The sequence below is a fragment of the Puma concolor genome, chromosome B4, assembly GCF_028749965.1.
Source record: "Puma concolor isolate L17-30 chromosome B4, mPumCon1.1.hap2, whole genome shotgun sequence".
In the NCBI taxonomy this organism is placed as follows: Eukaryota; Metazoa; Chordata; class Mammalia; order Carnivora; family Felidae; genus Puma; species Puma concolor.
Genome location: NC_141673.1, coordinates 91,753,084 through 91,776,006, shown reverse-complemented (window position 1 = coordinate 91,776,006; position 22,923 = coordinate 91,753,084). Strand labels below are relative to the sequence as shown.

The window sequence follows — 22,923 nt, the reverse complement described above, 5'->3', positions numbered from 1 at the left end:
GGTGGTAGCTACTAAAGGTTGAGGTGGCTGTGGCAATTTCTTAAAATAAGACAATGAAGTTTCCTACATCAATAGAATCTTCTTTTAATGAGTGATTTCTCTGTACATGTGACGCTATATGAAAGCATTTCATCCACAGTAGAACTCTCTCCAAATTGGAGGCGATCCTCTCAAACTCTGTCCACCGCTTTATGACTAAATTTATAGGATATTCTAAATCCTTTCAACAATCCTTTCAACAGTCTTCACAGATTCTTCACCAGAAGTAGATTCAAACTCAAGAAACCACTTTTGGGGTACCTGGGTGGCTCAGTCCCTTAAGCATTGACTCATGATTTCAGCTCAGGACATGAGCTCACAGTTTGTGAGACTGAGCCCCATGCCTGGCTCTGCACTGACAGCATGGAGCCTGCTTGGGATTGTCTCTCTCCTTCTGCCTCTGATGCTCCCCTGCTCTCTCTCTCAAAATAAATAAATAAAAACTTTTAAAAAAAGAAATCACTTTCTTTGCTCATCCATAAGAAACAATTCCTCATCTGTTAAAGTTTTATCTGGTAAAGTTTTACCCACTCAAATATAATAATAATGAAATATTTGAAATATTGCAAGAATTACCAAAACATGACACAGAGACTCAAAGTGAGAAAGTGCTGTTGGAAAAGTGGTGCAGATAGATTTGCTTGGCACAGGGTTACCACAAACTGTCAATTTGTAGAAAACACGATATCCGAGAAGCACAACAAAACAAACACAATAAAACAAGATATGCCTGCAGAATATCCATAAATATTACTACTACTAATTTGTTACTCTAAGTTTGCAGAAATAAAAAAGAAAGTCTCTTCCCTTGGGGAGATGGAGATCTCAAAGTTTAGCAGAAAAGATGGACAGGAAAAACAATTAAATAGCAATATAATAGGCACAAACATGTGATATTATTTGACACTATACCCTGCAGGAGTCAAGGACAGCTTCCTAGAGTAAATGAAGCATAACTTCAGTATTAAAGAGCACTTAGGCATTAACCATGTAAAGGATGAGTGAAGGAAAATAATCCAAAGAAATGAGACAGCATGAACGACTACTTTGAGATATGGGATAGTAAAGGCAGATGGGATATGGGATAGTAAAGGCAGATAGTAAAGGCGAACTTACATTTTGAGATTAGGATCAGAAAAGTTGAGACTGGAAAAGAAATCAGACACCAGGCCATAGAAAGCATCTTAATCTGGGCAACCACATATTTCCATTTACTAAGTTTCTGCTTGTTTGTGCTGATGCAACTAGAAATTGCATTCCCCTTCACTCATATGTGTCTCACTTTGTACAATCAATTCTATGGTCATTGTAATTTAAGACTATCTCCTGATTTTTTTATTCTACCTATCATCTATTTATCATCTATCTATCTATCTATCTATCTATATCATCTATCTATTTTGCAAGTAAGAAGAAGATTTTGAAAGATGTTAAATAAATATTGATAAGGTCAGATAAACCATTTAGAAAGACTAATATGGCACCTGGTTGGAAGATGACATTCAAAGGAGTAAGACTGAAGCCATAAAAACTAGTAAGAAAACCCTGGAACAGTCCAGGTGAGAAACAGTAAGAACCTGAATGGCAGCAATGGCAAATAGGGCTAGAGAGAAGAAATAATTTCAAGAAGTATTTAGGAAGTAAAATAACCATCAGTTTTGAACAGCGGAGAAAAACAAGGAGAAAAAAACTAGATACTAAATGTGATGCAGAAGAATAAATGCCAGTAAGTGAAGGCATAGAAACAGAGGAAACTGTAAGATGTGTTCTTTGATGATGGAAAACATATTTTAAGGATGATGGATAGCATATTTTATGCTATTTTAGATAAATCATAACATGTGTGTGGACGTCATTGTAAGGTGACTCTGGTAGAGTTTCTTAGACACAAACACCAGACAACATTAATGTCAGTGCTGTGAAGTGTGAGCCTGGAGAGAAGCATGGAATATTCGGGAGGTTTGGACTTGGACTCGTGTGGCATAATGGGGGCAGGCTGCCAAGGTCTGCAATAACGTCTTGGTATGAACTGCCCAGTGAGTCAGGTGTCAGAGCCAGCAAATCGGAGCTGGAATCTGGTAAACAATTCATTACTGAGGCTAAAGGTTGAAACCAAGATAAATAAGCTGAGGATACAATAGGTAATTGACTAAAGCTCAGGTAGGAACAAAATCAAAGAATCCCTGCTGGGGCCGGGAACCCTGAAGAGAGCATTTGTGATGAAAACTGACAAAGATATGGTTGAAAAGCCTCTCCTGACCACAGAAGCTGAAGAGTGACAAGGCCAGAAGCAGGCAGAGGTAAGACAAAAGAACTGAGTATTCATTCTGTTAAATTTTACTCAAAAAAGTAAACTGTTAAATGCCAAGCTTAACAGATTAGTTTGTGGAGTCACAAGCAACTACATCCAAAAGCAGTCTATAAAAAGCAGAGGGTTTTGCTCAGGCCACGGTCAGTTAATTTTTTCACGTGCAGTGAGAGCAGTAGAAAAAAATGTATAAATGAAATGACTTGGGGCGCTTGGGTAGCTCAGTCGGTTAAGTGTCCGACTTCGGCTCAGGTCATGATCTCACAGTTCATGAGTTTGAGCCCCACGTTGGGCTCTCTGCTGTCAGTGCAGAGCCCACTTCAGATGCTCTGTCTCCCTCTCTCTGCCCCTACCCCACTAGTACTCTCTCTTTCTCTTTCAGTCTCTCAAAAATAAAAAAAATATATAAAAAATAAAAAAATAAAAATGAGATGACATAATAAGTGTTGGTAGCTATGTGATAAGGTCTATAGGCTTTGTAAGATATCCAGAATATTCTCTTTTATTTTATATAGGCATATGTAAAATGTTAAGCAGTTTGACCTATGGTTGCATGTAACTGTTTTTAGTGAAATAAATTATGTCAATAAAAATTATTCTTCTGAAAGAATATTTTATCTTATAATAGCTTTATTACTTTTTTCCATCAACAACCCTCATATTTTTCAGAAACTTGGTATTTTGCTCCTCCCCTAAAAACCCTCACTTTAAAATGATGTGTTCTATTGCGTTGCAGTCACAGTTAATAGTCAACAGGAAAGAAATCAAGAACTAAAAGCTGTCGTGACAGTAAGGTTCAGGAAATTACTGAAGAGTAAGTAGTTTGGAACTTAAAATAAGAACAACTTTCAAAGTGGTATCTGGATGTTAGATTCAAGCTTGTATCTCTAATCTTAGATATCTGCTTCTAGGGTGCTCATCACTATTTCTTTATTTATGGACTTAAAAAAAATTGTGTATTTTATGTCACACCCAAATGAATGCTGGCACAATGAGACCTACTCTCTTATTGAACAGATACTACACTAAAACAGGACAAAATGCAAAATGACCCTGTGTCCCATCTTTGGAGTAGATCATCTATTTCAGAAATAACTATCTGTGGATCTATGGTCAGGAAAGATTATATACAATGAATTGATATGTTAAGGAGCAATAAAGACAATAAATATTAGTATAATCTATAAACAGTTAATATAATTAGGGTTTGCAGAAGTACTTATTTTAAAATTTGGTTAGTAAGATTTAAGCAAATTAAGTTACTAAATAAGTCTGAGTTTTTATAAGTAACATAATTAATATGTTATTAAGACCTGTTGTTAGTTTCACTGGGAAATTATCTTTTCATTGCATCTGTCCAGGCTGAATACAATTCATTTTATTGTCTCTCATAACTCACTTCTTATGGTTTTATGAAAGCGTATGTAGTAGTTTCACCTCTGGCTCTACCCTGTGTTATACTACATCACAAACCCATTTAATGGTGATATTAATGATTTTAGAAATCACTACAAATGGTTGGCAGCATTGTTGTCGTTAATGTCTCAAGGGAACCATACAAGTGAGTTTTATCAGCTGGAGGCTGAGGTATTTGATGAAGTAATAACAAACTGGCTCTGAATTGTCTTTCATTACCCTTTATCTCTCCTAGAAAGAATATAACTTATTCAAATTATAATGGCCTCTGTTATCAATGAGCTTTACTATTTATTTACCTGCATCCAGACATGCAAATGCACATGCATTCTGGTTTTTCTACCTACCTGTAATGAAATTTCCTCACTATCAGAATCATGCACAATCACAAATTACAAACTAGTTTCTAGTATAATTTGCTTAGCATAAAAAAGCCCTACTCATTCTTTTAATATACTATCTTGATTAAAGGAGTAAAATCCAATCATTAGAGTTGAAATACAGTATATGGTAAACAACTTTTAAAATAAGATCACTATTTCAATTAGGAAGTAGTTTTGTTTTTCTCTTAAGCACTGTATGAAGTTGAACGGTGTTAAGGCTAACTTAGCTTGTAGAGAATTGTTAAACACTGGTACTGGTACTCCTTGGCACAGGTTTCTAGGTATCTACTTTTTATTTCAGCTTGGTTATCTTTATGACAATATCCTTTATATTTGTATAAGCCAGATGGATAATTTCAAAGAGTTTTCATACTCCACATCAGTTGCATCCCCTTAACCGATTGTAAAGTAGGGTAAAAAGGTATAATGGTGTATAGTTGACAGAGGAGATCCAGAAAAGTGTTTTGATGCCAGGTAAAGAGAATCAAGAGAAGAGTGTTCCCTGGGCCATTCTTCTTTCCTTTCTGCCTTGTCTGCTTTTGACCTTGAGAAAAACTCTTTCTTTCCTTGTCTCTTTAAACATACATTAACTAAAAATGAAAAAAAAAATGCTTACAAAGAAGTTAATGGTGATCTGTAAACTACACCCTTTTTCCATTGATTCATTCATACAACAAATATGTATTGACTGCTGGCTTCCTGCCAGATACTTTTCTAGATATGGAGGATAATGCAGTGATCGTATAGGCAGGAAATTCTACCTTCCCTGTATTATATTGAAGGTGATAAGTATATAAATGCTACGGAAAAAATATAAAATCATTTAAGGTTGAAGGAGACGCCTAGAGATTGTTTTTACCTTAAAAAGTATAATGGAATAGGCCTCAATGACATAGTAATAGACCAGAAAGAGATGAGGTAGTAAACCACCTTATAGGAAAAAAATCGGGCATTTGTAACAATAATTTCCAATGGCTTACCATTGTCTATTTTACAAAATGTTCTTGATATATCATTAGATTCAATCCTCCCAATACCCTATGAAGTAGGCAAGACAATTGTGACCATCCCTATCTGACAGAGCAAACACATTTGAAGAAATTAAATGTCATATGCAACACCTGCATTAATTTTCCTCTACCAGACCATATTTTAATCCTTTAATTTAATATTCCACACGCCAATTCATTAGCTCTTCATTTGGGATTTTTTCAACCCAATGAAACTTCTTAAGATTAAAATGTTAATATTATACTAGTCAATGACATCCACAAAGATAAAAATCATGTTTTATTAACAGATAAAAAACATCTTTTTATTAACTGATAACTTCATATCTTTAAGTTCATGAGTGCCTAGCTACATGGGATTTCTTCTGGATTCTCAAATACACCCTTCATTTTTTACTTATTTTTTATTTTTTAGGTTTATTTATTTTTGAGAGAGAGTGAGTGTGGGAAGGGCAGAGAGAGGAAGAGAGAGAATCCCAATCAGGGTCTGCACTGTCAGCCCAGAGCCCACCGCGGGGTTTAAACTCACAAACCGTCAGATCGAGACCTGAGCAGAAATCAGGAGTCGGATGCTTAACCAACTGAGCCACTCAGGCTCCCCACACCCTTACATTATTTTCTGCTTTCTCTGACTAGAAGCAAATACTTTCCCACATACTCTCTTCTTCCATTTTTATAGTTGCTGTTTTCTCAGACGGCAGACATCTTATCATTTGGGTCTCATCACATTCAAATTATTTATTATCTACCTACTTTTTTTAATTTTTAAAATATTTATTTAGTTTTGAGAGAGAGAGAGAGAGTGTGTGAGCAAGGGACGAGCAGAGAGAGAGAAAGAGAGAGAGACCCTGAAGCAGGCTTCAGGCTCTGAGCTGTCAGCACAGAGCCCCAGTGTGAGGTTTGAACTCAGAACCGTGAGATCATGACCTCAGCCGAAGTTGGACGCTTAACTGACTGAGCCATCCAGGTTCCCCCGTTGTCTACCTATTTCTAACTAGTGTGTGAGCTGGCAGCAGAGTTGCTGGCAGCATGATCATGGCAGTGTTTTAAATTCTCAGAACTTTACAAAATACATTGTAAGCACCTTGTATTTGCTCTTCTAATGAATAAATAATGGGTATCAGGTCATCTCACAACTCCAAATATGTCCTTAAGCATCAGTAACTACAGAAAGTATTGGGAACTAATAGAAGTAATAGTCATTATATCAGGTTTTTTCCTTAGCATTAAATGATTTAAATACCATTACTATTATCATTTTTGATATCAGAGAACTGAGTCAGAGAGAGTCTCAGAACCAGGATTTGGGTACATAATCTTAACTACTTCACTCTTTGAAATTCCTCTTTTGACACAAAAGATTATGAATATTTCCTTTGAATTATTATAAGTATAGTTATTATTTCCTTTGAAAGATTATGTGTATTTCCAACACATTGATAAGTCTAGGGATGCCATTTACATTATTGTTACATGAACATAGAAAATAATATGAATAAACTCCCTTGTGTTAGGCAGCATGAAGGTCATTGTTTTATTTGGAATACCTTGAACAGCATATAATTTTCTCCTATTCTATTGTCTTCTGCTCTTTCTGACTGGTGAGTAGGTAAATACTTGTCCACATACTCTTATCATTTTTCTATCCACCGCTGGAAGAACTGTTAGTAAAAGTATAGGGGCGCCTGGGTGGCTCAGTTGGTTGAGCGTCCGACTTCAGCTCAGGTCACAATCTCGCGGTCCGTGAGTTCGAGCCCCGCGTCGGGCTCTGGGCTGATGGCTCAGAGCCTGGAGCCTGCTTCTGATTCTGTGTCTCCCTCTCTCTCTGCCCCTTCCCCGTTCATGCTCTGTCTCTCTCTGTCTCAAAAATAAATAAACGTTAAACAAAATTAAAAAAAAAAAAGTATAAATATTTTTTAAAAAAGAATATCCTAATTCTACAATGTTTATACTTAAATATACATTGGAAAGCTTAGGTTTGTACCTGGAGGAAGAAGAATTTCCCATCAAAATTGTAACACAAATATTGGTGGAAGAGAAAACTAAGAAAACTAGAAAAAATTCTAAGCTATACATTTGTCTATGTTTTAAAATTAATAATTAGAAACTCTTATTTCAATATCATAAATATTAGTTATCAAAGAAATCGGATATTATTGTGCAGGGGAAAGATATATGCAAGACTTTTCCACAGACTTATAAAAGGTGAGCCCCTCTTCATCCCCTCAAGGTGAAAGAAAAAATGTAAGATCAAGAAAGTCACATGAGGATATATGCAGTGGCACGAAGCTTGGAACCCTGCACCCACTATACAGTGTTTGGGAAATAGCATTAATGAGTAATGATCCTTCAGTGCTCTATATTAGTTACTCAAAGTGTATTCTGCAGAGCCCATAAGTAGAATCTTAAGTGTTATACAAAATGAGATTTCTGTGGCAGATACATTTTAAAAATGTTTAATGAAAGTTAAGTTTTATTTCTGAAAAATTTCTTGGAACTTAGTACACCGATGTGAGCTGCAGGTATTCAAGAGTCATTTATACGTTGCAGGGTTTCCCAAGTTAACTTGAATTTGAAATCACATTTTCATAAAAAGGAATCATGTGCCTTGGAGTTTACTTGGGATTGCTAATTATTCTGATTAACAATGCTAGGAAAAGTGAATTAGCTTATGTCATTCATCAGTTGGTGATATAAAAAGAGTAACTACTGTGGTTGCAATGGGTAGAAGATAAATGGAGAGAACTTACTTGACAGGATTTTGGCATAATTATATTGGGAGTTCCTAGAGATAAGATTCTCTGTATTCAAATGCAATTTAAATTAAATTGCTATCATCATAGTAAAAAAACAAAAACAAAAAACAAAAAACAAAAAATTTAGGGTAGATTAAGCTGTAATTGAGGATTTTATGATTGTTTCTAAATACGTATTTAAAAGGGATCTTATTGGGGCACCTGGGTGTCTCAGTTGGTTAAGCATCTGACTTCAGCTCAGATCATGATCTCATGGCTTGCCTCCTGAGTTCAAGACTTGCCTTGGGCTCTGTGCTGACAGCTCAGAACATGGAGCCTGCTTCGGATTCTCTGTTTCTGTCTCTCTCTGTCCCTCCCCTGTTCACACTCTGTCTCTGTCTCTGTCTCTCTCAAAGACATAAACATTAAAAAAAAAAACCTTTTCAAAAAGGGGGTCTCATTGTACCATCATATATGTATTTCTTTCAATCCTGTTTTGAACTAAAGTTATTTTTATGTTTCATTAAATTTAAAAGATTTGTAAAAGTCATTATTGATTGCAAAAAGGATGTGCACGCTAAGTACTATTTTTCACCTACAAGAATTTAGCTTTTTAGACCTGGTATCAGTCTAAGAATATACACCATTTTATCAAGTAGCACCCTTTCTCAAATGTAGATATGGATCTCCAGAAAGAAGCATCTGAAATTCTAATTTTGTGTATTCAGTCTATATAGAAGTAGAACGTGTCAGACTAAAATTTGCTAGGTAGGTATCTTCCTGTTTCTGGGATATGTGACAATAAAATACTAAGGAGACGAATACAAAATCTAGTTCATAGAATTTTTTTGGGTCTTGGAAATGAAGAGGATGATACTGAATAAATGAAAGATCAAATGACACATACAGTAAATAAAAGATCAAATAAATGAAAGATCAAATGAGAACATTGTTACCTCCCACTTTCCACCTGTTTCACAAGCAAGCCCACAGGCTTCCTTAAACTAATGTCCAGAGGAAATATATTAAGGGACTGCTTCCCTTAGAATGTTGGGTGTGACCTCAAAAATGATTAAAGATCAATGATGATGCCTGGCAGAATATTAGAGGGGTTTAAGGCAGGAGGGAAAACATGGTAAAATAAAGGGGAAACCATAGAACTTGACTGGGTAGTTAATACACGTAGTGCTTGGTGCAATTTTTGGAGCATCTATATAAGAAATGAACTTCTTATTTAGGAATTTGTAAAATGTATTGGAGTATAATACAAAGAGTGAATATATCATTAATTTGCAGTGAAGTTAGTTATCATAAAAAGAACACAGCCGTATAATCAGCAACCAGGTAAAGATACAGAACATTACTGGTGCCAGGGAACCCCCTTAAATCCCTTGAACAGCTCTCTTCATTCCAAAAGAAATATCATAGCTTTTTTTTTTTTACTCCTTTTGAACCTTAAAAAAGGGAATCACATACTAGGTACTTTGTTTTCACTTTACATAATGAGATTCATCTACGCTATGCCACCATGTAGTGACTGTATTGATTTGAACTTTTAATAAAACAATGATTACAATTAATTATTGCAAATCATAGAAAATAATTCTATAAGTTGCCAAAATTTTAAGACGAATTTCCATCTGAGTGAACCAATGACTTTTTTTTTCTTTACTTCAAGTATGGTGTTGATGAATCAAAGAATTACCCTGAATGCTTTATACAAAATTATAATAAAAATTAAATACAATATCATATGAGCATAAGGATTTTTTTTCATGCATGTAGTAGTATAACTATAATGTAAAAAGAATGATTTTCATGTGTGGTCCATAGGATTCCTTTTGAATGATGGAACTTTTTGAAAATCTGGAGATCACCAACATAGATCACTCACTTGAAAACTTTCCATATTTACATACACAACATCTTGCAATTAATTTTAGAGTATCAGACCACCTGAAGGAATTCACAAATCTATTATGCTGAGATGAAGAACACTAACTTTAAAGTCATATTTTACCAACTTTAAGAAAATAAAAACAAAGAAAGACTCTTCAGGACAATACTGTCCTTCTTTTGTAGAGAAGAAAGTCATAGAGGTTTTTGTCACAATAGGTTTTAAAACATAGTAAGCAGGCAGAGAGTTTGCTTTTCTGGGTAGTTGAAATTAGGCCACCAAGGCTTAATTAGTCTTGCCTTTGGGTAGACTCAGATTTATCTTCTTGCTCTACTCGAGTCCAGATGCAGCATATTAGGATTCTCTTTCTCTTTACTGTCTCTCTCTCATACTCTTCTAACATGTAATTTTTTAAAAGTCTTTAGAAATTCTTAGATTCTTCTCATTTTATCACTGAATAATTTTGTGAAAACCAGATCAGTCAGGTCTAACTGTAGCTAACAGAAACTGCTTTAGCAGTACCTCTAGCAAAGACGTACTTAAAAGGAATTAAGTGCTAACAAATCAGTATTTGGACATCCTTGAATAATTCCAGAATCACATCGCAGAACTGACCACTAAACTGCCTGAAACAAAATCAAGAAACTAAAGAAAGGCACTGATATTCCAAATTGTGACTTCATGATCACAAAATGTTAGCTGGAATCTGGAGATCAGACAACTTTAGTTTGGGGAATGCTCCACCTGCTGTGATCCAGGCATGAAAAGGCTGGCTGCGGGCTCCGCTACACCAACCGTATTAATAGTAGGGCCCCTCTTCCACTTAGATTAGCTCTGAATTCAAGACTTAACATGAGTGCTCATGATCAGTAGAACCTCACTTACATCCAAAACTCCTGCCACAAGGAAGTCTGGGAAATGTAGTCTTTAGCAGTACTGAAGGAAGGCTACAAGGAAGCTGAATTTATGCTGAGCAAGATTATTTACTTTACCTGCCGCAGACATCTCCCAGTATTCCAACGGGGCTTCACGATTGTTAGCATGTGATTATGACAGGAACAGCAATAAAGCTTCAAAATAAACTTGATTTAAAGGCTGTTCCTTTTGTTTGTTTGTTTGTTTAAAGATTACATGATTTTTACATGTCAAGGCTGTTATATAATAGCAAATAAAGAAAGAATATACAATTGAGGCCATGTCTTCTGAATTTTACACAGTGTATAATAGAGATTGCTCACAATGTCTTACTATACTGAAATTATTTTTGCATTAAGTATTGTTTTAAATAAGAGAGCCTGAAATTGGCTCGGGCTAACTTTTTTCTTTTTCTTTTTTTTTTTTTTTTTTTTTTGGTAATGTGTGTGTGTGCACCATTTGCTATGCACATTCTACATATCTAGAGACAGGAAAATAGCAAAGCATTCTTTATTTTTTCTGTATTTAATTAAACTTTTAACTTAACTTCAGATGAGTATTGTACTGCAAATGCTACATTTTTTTTAACTTTGCCTCTATAATGCTCTATAATCGTGATGTCACATACCTATTCTCTGAAAGCAGATGTTTTGTTTTTAATATATAACAACAAGAGATCAGAATTAAAAAACAGACAAACAAACCAACAAAAAACTCTTTGGGGCTCCTGGGTGGCTCAGTCAGTTAAGCGTCAGACTTTAGCTCAGGTCATGATCTCACAGCTCATGAGTTCCAGCCCCACAGCAGGTCCTGTGCTGACAGCTCAGAGCCTGCTTTGGATTCTGTGTCTCCTTCTCTCTCTGTCCCTCCCTGCTCACGCACTGTCTCTGTCCCTCAAAAATAAAAAATAAAATGTTAAAAAAAAAAAAACCAAAAAACCCACTTTGAACTTCTAAGTAGGTGACCTAAGTGTCAGTCTGCTTTTGAACTCTGAGGAATGGCACTCATATTAGGTTTTTTGTTGTTGTAATTTATGCATAATAAAAATAATTCTGGTTAAAATCAATAGCTAGAAAATGCAGTTCAGCATGGTACAATATAGGGAAAAATAAGTTAGTTATTGAGGAAGGCATCATATGTCAACTATAAGGTGTCAGATACATCCTTATGTCCTCTGTTCATTAAAACTAAAAAAAACAAAAACAAAAACAAAAAATGAAAACCTCTTTGGTATGCTAATACAAAACGTTTTAGGACATATCCCTGTTAAATTAGCCACTATCCATTTAAGCCTCCTTAGTAGGTGATAATACTCTTTGACAGATGACCTCACTTAAAATGCAATTCCATCCAGAAAGCTAGGAAAAGGTGCCATCTTACCCCTAAACTACACGTGTATAACCTTTGTTAAAGCAAGATTATAGACAATAATATAACAAACATAAAAAATGTGGAGGTGTAATATAAACTAAATATGCCCAGATCCTCAATTTTATATATATATATAAATGTCTCTGCATTTCTCACGATCGTGTCTTCCTCTCCACCCCTGCTGTGCTCCAGCTCCGACTGTCAGTGATCAGTCAGCCTCTGGCAGGAGATACCACATTAGAAGAGCACTAGCCAGCCAGGCTGGCAGCTTGGTCCCACCTCTGCCCATTTCTGGCCAGTCTCATCCTGAGCATCTGTGGGGTGGAGGTGTGTCTGTCTGTATGGATGTGTTGTGGGAGAGTCAGAAGGCAGGGGGGACATAACAGAACACTCCTTTCTTCCCAGTGTCATTGTAATTCTTTTCAACTGCTTCCTACTATCAGAAAACACCAGCAAGCTCTCCGGGGAGTAATGGTAGACGCCTAGCTGAAATGCTGGCTTTCTAGCTCTATCACCTGGAGCCAATCACAGCCGTTCTGACCATCAGAAAGGCTATTTATCCTTAAATAAAGAAACTCTACCTTCGAAGCTTTTGTAAGAATTACATAATTGCATGCAACATAGGTAAAAACGGCAAGCCTCAAGGTCCACAGCAAGTAGCTTCTCCATACATAGTCCCTTTCTGTCTTCACCAACTGTCACCAAACTGTGTTTGCTCTCCCCCTAGTGGCAGACCCCACACTCACATTTGCATAAATTACTCCCATCAAACACTTTCTTCTTGCAACAATCCGCCCAGAAGGTCAAAAGAGAAGACAATATTGTGTCCACATTAAATACTGTAGAAGACAAAATGCAGACTTACAGAAATAAAAAGAGTACGAATACTAAATAGGATGCTTCCCTCAGAAAAGACTATTAAAGTGAGAAAATAAACAGCATAATTACAGAGAAGGAAGAACACGTGCTGCTTGCCCAGCCTGGATATAATTTTTGGTTCTGGTTGTCACAGTTACAAGTTAAGTAGCATTATGTTGTTCATGCTTAATTTACTTCTGAGCTACTTAAAAGGACCAACTCTTAGTGTGTTTGTTTTGTGAACACACATCTGTTGATGCTGCCTCCATCTTACAAACCACAGAAGTTGATGATTACAGAGTCAATCCTCTGCTTGGAAATAAGACTGCCTTCAAAGAAAACGTTTGTTGTATATATTGCAAAAACCTCCAGTAATTTCAAATATTGCAAACCATGTTGTTTTTTATAGCCAGATTTATTTTTTTTTTTTAGCGTGCTTTTTTGGTCAACTGTTAAGCATTAGCCACAAAGTGACTTCTTCATTCTTATTGTACATAAGGTTGACAGAGTGTTACCTATCCATTCACGTATGCTCTTATTTAATTTTATGAACACACTAAAACCAACATTTAGCATTTTTCTAGTGGGTGCAAATGGACTTTCTATTTACTTGTGACTTAAAAGTTGGAGTCTCTTAGGGAAAGTAAATTTTTACCTCATATATCTTTGAGAGATGAAGAGATTTTTGTAACACCTTTTGTATCTATATTCAAATATCTCTTAACACCATGAAAAATTTATATTGATTAATTTATCTAATGTTTATTAAGTAAAAGTTTCCTGAAAAAATTTTCTAAGACATAATTAATGATGAATTTGTAGATTAGCTATTTACTGGTGAATTTATTTCCATTTTCCTCCTTTTTAACTTTGCTTATCTTCGTTTGTTGTCTTTCACAGATAAGAAACATTCAGGTCAGCAACATCAATAGATTTTATTACCAAAAAACTCCAGATGTTATCATCACCTATTCTGTCAGTTTAATTAGAAATATTGTGGGGCGCCTGGGTGGCGCAGTCGGTTAAGCGTCCGACTTCAGCCAGGTCACGATCTCTTGGTCCGTGAGTTCGAGCCCCGCATCGGGCTCTGGGCTGATGGCTCAGAGCCTGGAGCCCAAAAATAAATAAACGTTGAAAAAAAAAATTAAAAAAAAAAAAAAAAAGAAGTATTGAAATGCGCTCTATCCCTGTTGAGCTTAAGACTGTGGAAAATCGCTTGTTTTCCAAGTTGTTCACATGCTTATACAGCTACCACTTTGAAAAATGAATCCTTTTTCACATTTTAATGGGACGAGAGAAGAAGCGAACTTTGGGCATTTTTATTTCAAACAAATAACCTAGGATGTTTCAGTAGAGACTGATCACATTTAACATTGATTTTAATGGTACGGTACAGATCATGGTATTATATTAGTGGCATAAGCCCTATTTTTTCTCCAGCAAAATAGGACAGTTAGCTCTCAGTATGTTACACTAATAAGTGGACTGAAAAAATTACAGGTGGTTTACTTTAGGACCAAATTTGTTATTTAAAGACCAAATGGTTTATTTTCTTTCATAAGTAATACTTCAGGGCAGTGATCTCGACATTGTCCTTTAGAAACCCTAGCTGATACCTTTTTTTCCTCTTCAGTGAGTGACTTCCAAGATCCCCTGGGCAGCATTATCTCAGTCTGCCAGAAAGGGGAGGGCACATCAGACCTGCAAGTGGTACAGCATTTCCACTAGAAATGAGCCAGAGCTCAGTCCCATGGCCACAGCTACCTGTGGAGGGAAAACGGAACAGGCTAGTTATATGCCTGTGAAGAAATAAACATATGTGATGAATAGCTACTAGCCTTCTCTGCAATAGCCTGACCGCTAGTAATCAAATATCCATTTGTATATTCCTTCCCACACATGGAACAAGCTGACTCTCCTTTTTAAGGAGAAAACCTGAGGTCCTTTTTGGCTCAAAGTCCAGAATTACGTGGTAATGTGTAGATATCCCCATCACGTTCAGAAGCAAATCCTATAGCCAATACTTTGAAAAGACAAATTATGTCTTCTATTCCAGTATGGATCATTGGGATCACTGGAGAAGTTTGCTTTTTCACCCTCTGGTAGAAATTTGCAGAACCCCCAGCAATTCTGGCTAGTGAGCTCTTTGTTGTCAGTTTTCTTCTTAGCCACATCTGAACAGGGTGTTTAGGAGTACACCTGCTTTTGTAGTTGCTCAGATTTTGCAGGCTGATTCTAGCTTACGGAAATTGGGAAGCCTGAATTGGTTTTAAGACTCGAACAATCTAAACTGTGTTAGAACATAGGGATGATTTCCTTGGCGTGAGTAGTGGTTTTTCTAAAATTAATTAATCATTCTATTTGTGTCAGTGACTTTCATGTGCATGAATCACAGAAACAGTTCTTCCCAGATAGTTTCCAACTCTAATTATTTTGGTCTGTCTTCAATATACCTGCTCAAATTAATAGCAGCTATCCAGCAACATTGAGTTCATCTAAAGAATAGGCTTAGATAGGAAGGCACATTTTTCTATGAATGACTTGGTGAAATATATAAATGATTTCTACATTGTACTTCTAATTCTAAGCTATATTTTGAATTAGCAAAGCTGATAAAAAAGAAAAATTTTGAATAATTTCAGTGCTATATAAAAAGTTCAGTTCAAATAGGCAAAGAATCATGCATACGCATGTATATACAGAATAAATGTTTTATAGCTATTTAAACATGTGCATTTACACAATGATTGTAGAAGATCTGATTAATATTCTCTCTAATTAAACTTATATTTTTCTCAGAGGGCATATGTATCTCACTGTGTGCACCGGTATGCACACACGTAAGTCTAAATCAAGCTGGAGAAGACCAGCACATTTCATTTAAAATATTCTTTAATTCTCTATTGCTGCCTTAAATTGGAAAACAAGTAATTTAATGGAATGAAGTCACTGAAGCTACAAGACTGATAGAGGACTAAATAGTAAATATTAAAAATACTATCAAATAAGGGAAGAATATGTTTGATAGGCTTGGATCCTAGGTATAATAAATGGTAAGTTAGGATTTGAGATAATCAAAATTATATATTTTGGATACAATATTTAGGATACAATAAATAAAGTCCTGGAATAAGCACAAAAATAGAGGCTTTCATACACACAGATGTACATGTACTACATACACACAATTATGCAAAACAAATTCATCATATACAAAATTGGCTCAAACAAAACCATACAAAAATCTATTTTCTTCCCATAGACAATATTTCCAAAATGTCTCCTAACTTACCAACAAGGAAATTAGTCTTTCTTATGGGTTGTAATAAGGAAACCATGCCCAAGGAGAGCAATTTAAGTTCAGAGAATGCCATTTTCATATTGTATTCCCTCATGAAAGTCTGCATTGCATTAAAATGTCAGGGTTGAGAACTGTGACTTTGAAACCAGGAATTCATTTTTCTGGCTTCAAATGCTGGTTAGAAAAATTGCCTTGGAGTTCTTATTAATTTAAAATCCTTTACTTAATTATTTTCTAGTGATTGATGCTTATCATATAATTTAACTCATTGAAGGATGTCAATAGCTAGTTAAGACATCTTCTCTACAATATTTCAAAAACTAATTTATGGTATTTTGTGTTAGCATACTAAAGACAGACGTACAAAATAACTGATGATGAGAATGTGTCCTTGCCCAGAACAACCTGGGAGTTTGCAGCATCCAAAATAAGAAAAAAATGTATCTATCTATATCTATATCTATATCTATATCTATATCTATATCTATATCTATATCTATATCTATATCTCCCAATTGGTAATCTACAGGCTCAAGTAAGACAACAGATGACTATAAATAAAATTATACTGTAGAACATGATACAAGGAGACAGCCAAGAGTGAAATTCCTCTGAAGCACGCAACAAGAGAATTTGGACATTGGAAAGACTTAAGTTCTAATTGCTGATTCACTTACTGCAACCTAAGTGATTTTTTATTTCCTAAAGCAGGAGTTCTAACTCTGGGTCTCAGTATCTTGATCTACAAAATGAGAATAATAACACTAAAACATACTTAGTAACTCTTATTTAGCTCAAAGTAGTGTAAGTGAACACACACGTGAATATAATCCAGAGCAGTATTACAGTTTAATTTTCACACCAGAGTGTATTCGTTTTTCTGAAGTATATATGCAAACCTCATGTGTTCTCTTCCTGGATATGTGAGGATCAATTATGTCCCTGAGTTTGGATCCCAGGAGAGAAAGAAGATCCTCAATTTCCTATAAAGATGTTCCTGGGAAGTATCAGAAATGCCCAAGTTTGAGGCCATGTTAGTCTATGAATTGCCCCAATACTGATATTAAGATTGGAGTATGCACTTTCATATGTACACACAATGTGTTTCTTTCCTGAATAATATCAGAGCATTCTGAATACATGGTTCCTGAAGCACTGTGACCTGAAAAAAGTATGATGTTCTGGGGCTACTAAAGGACTCAGAAAGGAGAGTTTCATTGATGTAACAAGATGACAGCAATAGGACATGAGCAGCAATCCTTGAAGAGAAAAATACCGAGCAGAGAGGCTGTTCTTGGCTGCTTCTCCAGTATCCATTTCCCCTTTCTCTCTTCTTAATAAGCCCTGGATTTCCAGAAGGTAACCCCTGACTAGACTCACTCATTTGGCATATGCCAAAACCCCTTAGCTGCAGTGACTGGAGTAAGGGTGGTCACTTTAGCCACAAACACTTGTCCTGCTTCAAATCAGGCAAAGGAAGATTCAAGATTTGTTGTTGATAAAGGAAAAAAAGTCAGCTCTTTCTCTGTGAAGAAAGCCTGTAATCCTTGGATTGCCAGGAGTCATCTTCTTACCTTAAGGACAAAGCCAGTTCAAATTGGAGGGCAAAGCTGAGATTCACAGAAAAGCCTCATTCATGAGCCTCTGCTCCATGATCTTTGGTCATGTGGACAAATCCCAGTTTTAATTGCATTTTCTATATCTTGCTACTGAAACAATCATAACTGATACACAAGGGTAATAAATCTGCCACAAAAATGTTATAATTCATGTCATCTAATGAAATCAGACTTATGGTGATTAATTTAAAAATGGTTGTCTATGAGGTAGAGAAAGATGTTAAGAATTGAAAAAAAAACCAATATGTAAGTGCGTAGTAAGAGAAGAGCAAAGAAAATTTGCAAAGTCAAAAGTCAACCGTATTCATAGTAACATTAGTTTTGATAGCCACGAGATGGTAGCACCCTAGAGGTCCATGGGCAGATGAATGGATAAAGAAAATGTGGTGTATTTATGCAATAGAATACTATCCAGCCTTAAAAGAAGACGAAAATCCTGCCAGAGGCTCCTACATGGATGCACATGAAGGATATTAGGCTAAGAAAAGTAAGCTGGTCACAAAAAATAGATACTGTATTATGCCACTCATAAGAGGTATCAAAAATAGTCAAACTTACAGAGACAGAAAGTAGAATGAAGGTTGCCAAGGGCTGGGGAAGGGAGAAGTGGGGAGAGCTGTTGTTCAATGGATATTGAGTTTCAGTTCTGCAAGATGAAAAAGTCCTAAAGATGTGTTTGCACAACCATGTGAACACAGTGAACACTACTGAAATGTACACTTAAAAATAGTTAAGATGGTAAATTTTATGTTATGTACTTTTACCACAATTTAAAAAAAAAATGGCCCTGGACCGGGGCGCCTGGGTGGCTCAATCGGTTGGGTGTCCAACTTCGGCTCAGGTCATGATCTCACAGTTTGTGAGTTGGAGCCCCACGTCAGGCTCTGTGCTGGCAGCTCGGAGCCTGGAGCCTTCTTCAGATTTTGTGTCTCCTTCTCTCTCTGCCCCTACCCAACTTGTGCTCTTTCTATGTCTCTCAAAAAATAAATAAATGTAAAAAAAAAGGCCCTGGAGGGAAGGGAGAATGGAGATAGCTTACTTAATAGGTATGGAGTTTTCTTTTGGGGAGAAGAATGTTTTAGAACTAGATAGAGGTGGTGGCTGCACAACATGGAGAGTGTACATTTTTTTAAGTTTATTTATTTTGAGAGACAGAGAGTGCAAGAGTGGGGGGTGGGCAGAGAGAGAGGAAGAGAGAGAATCCCAAGCAGGTTCCACACTGTCATCACAGAGCCCGACTTAGGGCTCGAACTCACGGAACCGTGAGACCATGACTTGAGCCGAAATCAAGAGTTGGACCCTTAACCAACTCAGTCACCCAGGTGCCTGAGAAAATGTACATTTTTAATGGTTAATTTTATAATATGTGAATTTCACCTCAATAAAAAACTAAAGAAAAAAAAGGTGTTTATGAAGCTTATGCAAAGTAGGAGCAAAGTTCACACATACTTAAAGTGTACTGAGGTCCAACCAAAATATAATGGCTTTACATGTACTATAATCATTTATTTATCACAAGCCAATGGTGTAGGTGCTATTATCATCTGTATTTTACAGAAGAGTGAAAAGAAACAATCTTCCAAGAACACACAGATCACTCCACTGAGGATTCAAGAGAAACCATCTTCACTAATATCTAACATCTTCACTTCTTGAAAAACAAATGGTTTCCAGAGATATTTCACTTACTGAAGACATTCTTCCAGATTCAGCCCATGGGATTCTTAATTATAAATCACATGTTTATTTAAGTTGCTTGAATGAGTCTCTGTTCTTTGCAACCAAATGACCCTACCTAGATCTCAACTTGTTGGAGAGGGGCTATGGAACCAGATAGAGTCCTTGTGCTCAGAACAGGAACCAGGAATCAGGCTCAGACTATCGGCAAAGTAGAAGTGATACTGAGTAAAAACAGGAGAGGATGGAGAGAAATGGGACCTGGGAAGAATCAGCTGGGCAGAATGTTTGTTTCAGCTTGAGGAAGAGAAAGCTGTAGGAGACTGAAATGAAGATTAGCCCGATGGTCGAATTTAAATCTCAGAAATTCCAGATGGAACTCTCACTAATAGTCCCTGGATACAAGAATAGATTACTTTTGCCACCGACTGCACGTGCAAAAGTTTTCATATTGTTCAGGTAGGGAACTATTGTTTTCGCTATGCTATTTTCTTTCAGTTTTATTAGTTACAGGTTCATAATCTGTCATCCTGTTAAGAATGTGAGGTCTTGGAGTTAGAATACTTTGAGTCTAATTTGCCACTTTCTAGTCAAACCATTTAGATATGTCACTGGGTAGCAGTTTCCTCATATGTTTAATGGAGATAAAAATACTTTCCTTGACTCATGTGGAAAAGGATAAAATGTAAAACATGTAAATTAACCACCCCAGCACCTCATTGGTGATTCCAAGTGGTTCACTATTATGTTACCATAATAACCATGATGACTATTTTGTATGTAACATATCTAACCACATAGAACAAATTCCTAAAATAACACTGCTCAGGGAAAGCAAGCTCCATTTTTCCTCATATATACTTATTTTAAATAAGTTTCTCCTGAAAAACATTCATGGTGATTGACTTTTCAGGAACTCTGAATTTTAACATTAAATTGCTTCTGGACAACTGTTAATTTAATTTAAATATTTGAAGTTTACTGAGACTTAGAGTCACCTTCTCATTAATATCACAAACATAATCCTGCTGATTATACTTTTACTTCAGACCAAGTTTCCTTTTACTCATGTATTTTTAATTTTATTATTATTTATTTATTTTTGAGAGACAGAGAGTGGGAGAGGGGCAGAAAGAATGGGAGACATAGAATCTGAAGCAGGCCCCAGTCTCCGAGCTGTCAACACAGAGCCTGAGAGCCTGACCTGAACCAGGGCTCCAACTCACCAACTGTGAGATCATGACCTGAGCTGAAGTCAGACCCTTAACCGACTGAGCCATCCACACACCCCTCCTTTTACTTATTATGCACTTGCTGTTTCTTTTATCACTTTAAACTTTTAATTGTAGCACTCAGGAGGGCATTGCTGTCTTCTTCCAACTTTGCAATTAACATTTAGCTCTCCCTAATTGCTGTGCCCACATACTTTCCTCTCCTTCAACGACAACACCCTAACTCTTTTCTCTCTGATGTCTTTCCTCACCACAAGCTATATGCACCATTATCTCCTTTTCTACTGGTGGGAAATCTGCTCTTATGTCAGCACACCTTCTTACTCTTTTCTCTGCCTCCTGACTGATGTTATAGACTCTGGGATTTTGGTTCTCCAAACCTTGGTTCTTCATAACCAAAGCCAAGATTTTGGAATCTCAGAAGACCTTTTCTGGCTCAAGAAAAGCAAAAGCATATAGAACATTGTTTTCAAAACTCTTGCCTCTCTTATAAAGGTATAAAATCTGTGTAGCGTGAAGGGTATGTGTGTATTATGTGTATGTGAATGTGTTCTAAATGGCACTTGTCTGCCTTAATATAATTACCTAAGTCTCCTTTAATTACTGCAAGTATTCTATGCCTTTTTCCACCCTTTTACTTATAAGTTATGTGTATTTTCTTTTCTTTTCTTTCTTTCTTTCTTTCTTTCCTTCTTCTTTTTTTAATGTGGGGATTCTTCTTTACAATATACATGCTGGGTCTTGCTTTATAATGCAATCTGACAATCTTTGCTTTTAACTAAGATATTTAGATAATTTTAATTTAATGTATTTATATATGTGTAAATTTATATTACCTTGCTATTTATTTTCTATTTGTCTCATCCATTCTTTCTCTTTTCCTCTTTTTCTATCTTTAGATTAACCAGTATTTTTTTATGAATTCATTTTATCTCTGTTTCTTTCGTTATTTTCTTGCTTGGTCTAGGGTTTATAGTGTACAACTTTAACATGAAGGTATAGTCCACCTTCATGTGCTATTATATCACCAAAAACATCGTGTAAGGATTTCACATCTGTATACTTCCATTTCTCTTCTCCTGGCCTTTGTGACATATTTTAATGTCATATATTTTATGCTGCACATGTTATAAACCCCAAAACACATTACTATTATTTTCACTTAAGCAATTACCTTTTAATGAAATTTAAATAATAAAAAAGTCACATATTTATCCATGTAGTTATTTCCAGTGTTTGTTACTCCTTTGTGTAGATCCAGATTTCTCCATGCTATCATTTTCTTTCTGATTGACAGGTGTGCCAGTGAGGAGTTCCTTTCGTTTTTTTATGTCTGAAACAGACTCTTTTTTTTTGGTTTTCCTCTGCAAAATTTACTTTTGCTGGATCTAGAATTCTATGTTGCCAGTATATTTTTTCTTTCAGTATTTTAAAGATGCTGCTTCAATTTCTTCTTGCTGCATTACTCCCAGTAAGAAATCTTCTATCATTTTTAGCTCCATTTTCTGTAACATAATTTTTCCCCCCTTCTGGCTGCTTTTAAAATTCTATATCACTCATTATCAACAATTTGATTATGTGCTTTGGTTAATTTTCTTTATGTTTCTGTGATTAAGATTTATTGAGCTTCTTGGAATACATGACAACATATTTTATCAAATTTGGAAAATTTGTAGCTATTATTTCTCAAATATTTTTTCTGCCTCCTTGTTCTCTCCTTTCTTTTGGAAATCGCCTTTATACATATACTAGGTTTCTTGAAGTTGTCCAAAGTTCATTTTTTACAATTTTATTTTTTGTTTTTTTCTGAGTATTTCATTTTGGAAGGTTTCTGTAGCTGTGTCTTCAAGTTCTCGAATTCTTTTCTCCTTCAATGTCAGATCTGCTGTCAATGACACACAGTGTATTTGTCATCTTCGAAGTTCTATTTGGGTCTTTTTATTATCTTAATTATATCTCTACTTAAGTATTTTAGCACAACTGTTTTTATATCCTTTTCTACTAAAGCTAACATGCATGTCCATTCTCAGCCTTAATTGCGTGGTATTTTCCCCCCTTTTAAGGCTTATGTTTTCTTGAATTTTTTTTAATGTTTATTTATTTATATTTAGAGAGAGAGCGATAGTGGGAGAGGGGCAGAGAGAGAGGGAGAGAGAGAAACC

The 22,923-nt window shown here is 35.8% G+C and overlaps 1 protein-coding gene across 1 annotated transcript in view; it reads left to right on the top strand.

Moving 5' to 3' along the window:
• Window positions 1-2,082: 2,082 nt before the first annotated feature.
• PIK3C2G (phosphatidylinositol-4-phosphate 3-kinase catalytic subunit type 2 gamma) overlaps window positions 2,083-22,923 on the top strand; it is a 539,869-nt gene continuing 519,028 nt past the window's right edge. The window contains exon 1 of the mRNA XM_086713962.1: window positions 2,083-2,339. The gene's annotated coding sequence lies outside the window, so the exon portion shown is untranslated. The remainder of the gene's footprint in view (window positions 2,340-22,923) is intronic.